A 6,015-nucleotide genomic window follows, 5' to 3' on the forward strand; every position below is an offset into this window, starting at 1 on the left:
TGCACCTTCCACAGCTGGGATCACTAATTCTATTTAAATTGCCAGATCAGGAAGAGATGGGGATTAGCTACTGGGACACAGGCAAGACCAGTTTCCCTTAAAAGGCCATCCAGCCTGTGACAGAGTTCCATTCCAGTTTTAAAGGAAAGGCCCTAGAAAATATAGTGCTTGATCCTGTATTGGCCAACAGGCACATGGACTAGGTGTCCTCATGGGTCTTTTCCAATTCAGATCCTTCCATATTCAGGGAGGTTTGTATCCAGGGTTTCAGTTTTGGTCCAGTTCCATCTCTGAATCACTATTACACAGCTACATCTGGGGTAGCTAAGATGGCAGAAAAGTGGTGCAACTTTCATACAACTCAGGGTCACCTGGCATCCACAGCCAACATCCCCCTTGGTAGTTGCATCAAAGAGATGACAAAACAAACCAACAAATTACTCATGAAGTAAAACAATTAATTGGTCTGCTTCCCCCAAGTCTCTGATGTTGCTTTCCAGGCACATCTCTACAATTAACCATGGAGCTAATGAAGCCAATTATCAAGAGCAGCCATTGTCTTCCTCTAGTTCGTTTTCCCAGGAAAGGTCACCCAGAGCAACACATTGTGAGACCTGGCTAATTGCAAACCCTCACCTTAAAGTGCAGCACTCATTTCTGCTGGTTCAGGAGTGCCACCACCCAGCAATGGGAACCCACCATCTGGGAACAATGCTGCTGCCAAACAGAATTCCACAGCCAAGTTCTATTGGCCACCAACAGTGCTCGCAGATACAGGCTCTGATTGCTGAGTTAGCCTCGCCTTCAGATGTGGCAAGCCACCCCAGCAATAAAGACTGAAGATCAGAGGAACATGCCAGGCTCTAAGGGTGTTAGCAGAAAGCTGCTGGCGGCTTTGCTTTGGAGATCATTTTGCTTTATAAAGTGAAAGACTGTGTCGTGGGGAAGAGAAAGGGAGCAAGAGCTTTGGTTTTAAAAATTCATATTAGTTTAGTTTCTGTACAGTTTGTAACGGGATGGGGGTGTTGTATGTAAAAATACCAAACTCAGGACTATTTCCAAAAATAAAGTTAACATGGGAAAGAATGAAAAACAAACAAACAGGGACTTTTAGAATGATATACGGTCTAGGCACCCTTCCCTGAGGACTTCACCTGGATAAGCTGGGATGGGTGTGTGTTGCAATGACCGAGAGCTATGTTGGTAGGAACTTTAACGCCTGGCTTGTGTGGCCCTACCAGACAGGCCAAAGGATAGGGAGTAGATGAAAAGCAGTGCAGTGGTCCTCCAAATTGGGGGACTGAGGGTATGTCTACACTACGGGATTAATCCAAATTTATATAATTCGAATTTGGAAAACAGGTTGTATAAATTCGAATGTATGCAACCACACTAAGCACATTAATTCGGCGGTGTGCGTCCATGTACTGGGGCTAGCGTCGATTTCCGGAGCGTTGCACTGTGGGTAGCTATCCCATAGCTATCCCATAGTTCCCGCAGTCTCCTACGCCCATTGGAATTCTGGGTTGAGATCCCAATGCCTGATGGGGCCAAAAACATTGTCGCGGGTGGTTCTGGGTATATCCTCCCCCCTCTCCAGGAAGCAACGTCAGACAACTGTTTCGCGCCTTTTTCCTGGGTGAACAGTGCAGACGCCATACCACGGCAAGCATGGAGCCTGCTCAGCTCAAGACAGCAGTCATGAACATTGTAAATACCTCGCGCCTTATCGTGCAGTTTATGCTGAACAAGTACCTGGAAAACCAGGCGGCGAGGAGCAGGCTACGGCAGCGCGGCGGGGAGAGTGATGAGGATATGGACATGGAATTCTATCGAACCGCGGGACCCGGTGCTTTGGAGATCATGCTGTTAATGGGGCAGGTTATAGCCGTGGAACGCCGTTTCTGGGCCCGGGAAACAAGCACAGACTGGTGGGACCGCATAGTGTTGCAGGTGTGGGACGATTCCCAGTGGCTGCGAAACTTTCGCATGCGTAAGGGCACTTTCTTGGAACTTTGTGACTTGCTTTCCCCTGCCCTGAAGCGCCAGAATACCAAGATGAGAGCAGCCCTCACAGTTGAGAAGCGAGTGGCAATAGCCCTGTGGAAGCTTGCAACGCCAGACAGCTACCGGTCAGTCGGGAATCAATTTGGAGTGGGCAAATCTACTGTGGGGGCTGCTGTGATGCAAGTAGCCAAAGCAATCACTGAGGTGCTGTTACGAAAGCTAGTGACTCTGGGAGATGTGCAGGTCATAGTGGATGGCTTTGCTGCAATGGGATTCCCTAACTGTGGTGGGGCGATAGATGGAACCCACATCCCTATCTTGGCACCGGAGCACCAGGGTACCCAGTACATAAACCGCAAGGGGTACTTTTCAATGGTGCTGCAAGCACTTGTGGATCACAAGGGACGTTTCACCAACATCAACGTGGGCTGGCCGGGAAGGGTTCATGATGCTCGCGTCTTCAGGAACACTACTCTGTTTAAAGGGCTGCAGCAAGGGACTTACTTCCCGGACCAGAAAATAACCGTTGGGGATGTTGAAATGCCAATAGTTATTCTTGGGGACGCAGCCCACCCCTTAATGCCATGGCTCATGAAGCCATACACAGGCATCCTGGACAGGAGTCAGGAGCTGTTTAACTACAGGCTGAGCAAGTGCAGAATGGTGGTAGAATGTGCATTTGGCCGTTTAAAAGGTCACTGGCGATCGCTACTGACTCGCTCTGACCTCAGCCAAAGAAATCTCCCCATTGTTATTTCTGCTTGCTGTGTGCTCCACAATCTCTGTGAAAGTAAGGGGGAGACCTTTATGGCAGGGTGGGAGGCTGAGGCAAATCGCCTGGCTGCTGATTACGCGCAGCCAGACACCAGGGCGATTAGAAGAGCACACCAGGAAGCGCTGTGCATCAAAGAGGCTTTGAAAACCAGTTTCATGACTGGCCAAGCTACAGTGTGAAATTTCTGTTTGTTTCTCCTTCATGAAAACCCGCCCCCTTTATTGACTCATTCATTCTCTGTAAGGAACCCACCCTCCCCCTTCCCCCAGCTTTCTTTCAAAGGAAATAAAGTCACTATCGTTTAAAAATCATGTATTCTTTATTAACTGATTATAAACATAGGGAGAGAACCAACAAGGTAATCTGGGTGAGGTTTGGGAGGAGGATAGGAGGGAAGTAAAAGGCCACTGAACAAATTCAATATAATGACAGCCTTTTGGTTGGGCTGTCCACTGGGGTGGAGTGGGAGGGTGCACGGAGCCTCCCTCCCCCCCCCCCCGCGTTCTTACACGTCTGGGTGAGGAGGATATGAAACATGGTGAGGGGGCAGGGAGGTTATACAGCGGCTGCAGCGGCACTCTGTCATCCTGCTGCCGTTCCTGAAGCTCCACCAGACGCCGGAGCAAGTCCGTTTGCTCACGCAGCAGCCCCAGCGTTGCAGCCTGTCACCTCTCATCTCGAGCGTCCCTCATGACCTCAGGTTCACTGGCATCTTTCCTAAATTTAGATACAGTGTCCTTCCACTCATTCAAATGAGCTCTTTCATTGCGGGTGCATTCCATTATTTCCGCGAACATGTCATCTCGTGTCCTCTTTTTCCGACGCCTTATCTGAGATAGCCTTCGGGACGGAGGAGGGAGGCTTGAAAAATTTGCAGCTGCTGGAGGGAGGGTTGAAAAAAAGGAGAGAAGTTTTTAAAATGATACATTTTACAGAACAATGCTTATACTCTTTCATGGTGAAAAACACTATTCACATTACATAGCACATGTGATTTCAGTACAAGGTCGCATTTACCATCTTAATATTGAGTGCCTGTGGCTTTGGTGTTAGAGATCACAGACGCAGGTCTGGGCAACAGAATTCAGCTTGCATGCAGCCATGGTAAGCCATTGTCTTTCGGCTTCTGCGCCCTCCTTTCCCACATACCAAGCAAAGCCCGTTGACTGCTGCGGTTTTCCTGTTAACCTTCAGCAGCAGAAAACAAACTAACCCCGCCCCCATCCAATTCTCTGGGATGATCGCTTTATCCCTCCCCCCATCGCGTGGCAGGTATCAGGGAAGATCCCTGCAGAAACCAAACTAACTCCCCTGCCCCCCCCCCCCGCCATGAATTCTCTGGGATGATCGCTGTACCCCTCCCCCCACCGCGTGGCTGGTAACAGGGAAGATCCCTGCTAGCCAAACGCGAAAAGCTCAGGGCCAATTCCCCCCCCTGCGCTTGGCTAACTACAGGGAAGGATTTCTTTTCAGCCACAGGCAAACAGCCCAGTAGGAATGGCCACCTCTGTCCCCTTAATTAAGTTCCCGCATTTCAACCAGGTTACCATGAGCGATATCACTCTCCTGAGGATTACACAGCAAGATAAAGAACGGATGTTGCTTGAATGCCAGCAAACACCGGGACCATACGCTGCCAGGCTTTGTCAGGCAATGATACCAGATTACTTGCTGTAAGCATGGCGTGGTCAAGTGTCCTACCATGGAGGACGGAATAAGGCTGCACTGCCCAGAAACCTTGTGGCAAGGCTTTTGGAGTACCTCCAGGAGAGCTTAATGGAGATGTCCTTGGAGGATTTCCTCTCTATCCCCAGACACGTTAACAGACTTTTCCAGTAGCTGTACTGGCGGCGAATGCATCCCAAGTCCTCAGGGCAAAGTAATCATTAAAAAACGCTTGCTTTTAAAACAAGTTTTATATTTTAAAAGGTAAACTCACCTGAGGTCCCTTCCATGGGGTCATGGTCTTGGATACTGGCTTGGGAGGGTTGGGAGGGTACTTCAGTCAGGCTGAGAAAAAGATCCTGGCTGTTAGGGAGAATGGAGTGCTGGGTGCTCTCTGCAAGCTCATCGTCCTCCTCCTCTTCCCCATCCACAGAATCCTCAGGTGTAGCTGATGAGACTATCCCCGACCCAGAATCCACGGTCACAGGTGGGGTAGTGGTGGTGGCCCCCCCTAGAATTGCATGCAGCTCGGCGTAGAAGCGGCATGTCCGTGGCTCTGACCCGGAGCGACCGTTTGCCTCCTTTGTTTTTTGATAGGCTTGTCTGAGCTCCTTGACTTTCACGCGGCACTGATCTGAGTCCCTATCGTGGCCTCTCTCCATCATGCCCTTGGAGATTTTTTCAAAAGTTTTGGCATTTCGTCTTTTAGAACGAAGTTCTGCTAGCACTGAATCCTCTCCCCATATAGCGATCAGATCCAGTACCTCCCGTACGCTCCATGCTGGTGCTCTTTTTCGATTATCGGCCTGCATGGTTACCTGTGCTGATGAGCTATCTGTGGTCACCTGTGCTCTCCACGCTGGGCAAACAGGAAATGAAATTCAAATGTTCGCAGGGCTTTTCCTGTCTACCTGGCCAGTGCATCCAAGTTCAGATTGCTGTCCAGAGCGGTCACAATGGTGCACTGTGGGATAGCTCCCGGAGGCCAATACCATTGAATTGCGGCCACACTAACCCTAATTCGAAATGATAAAATCGATTTTGGCGCTACTCCGCTCGTCGGGGTGAAGTACAGAAATCGATTTAAAGAGCCCTTTATTTCGAATTAAATGGTGTCGTTGTGTGGATGGGTGCAGGGTTAATTCGAATTAACGCTGCTAAATCCAAATTAAAGTAGTAGTGTAGACCAGGCCTGAGTGATAGGCCAACCACCTCTCCTTTTCAAGTTCTAGAAACACCCCCGGGCAGCCATTTTGGCAAATGGGACAGTAGGGATGAGGATCCTAGTTTGTGCCCTAAGTAAGATCTGGCGGTGCTGGATCTGATCCAAAGGTCACAGCATGACCGGATAGATCTGGGAAAAGGAACCATTAAGGTGCTATGCCAGGCAAGCCAGGGCACTCTTCTTTCGCCTTGTTCCTACTTGGGTGAAACATCTCTATAGTAATAATAGTTAACAACGTTCCTGTGCTGGTTGAGGGAGTGGGTATTTCTACTCTGTTTGTTATAATGGACCAGCTGGTGTTAATCAGCCTGCCTCCATAGATTTCAGTGCGGAAGAACTGGCC

The sequence above is a fragment of the Chrysemys picta genome, chromosome 7 (assembly GCF_011386835.1).
Source record: "Chrysemys picta bellii isolate R12L10 chromosome 7, ASM1138683v2, whole genome shotgun sequence".
NCBI classification, from domain to species: Eukaryota; Metazoa; Chordata; order Testudines; family Emydidae; genus Chrysemys; species Chrysemys picta.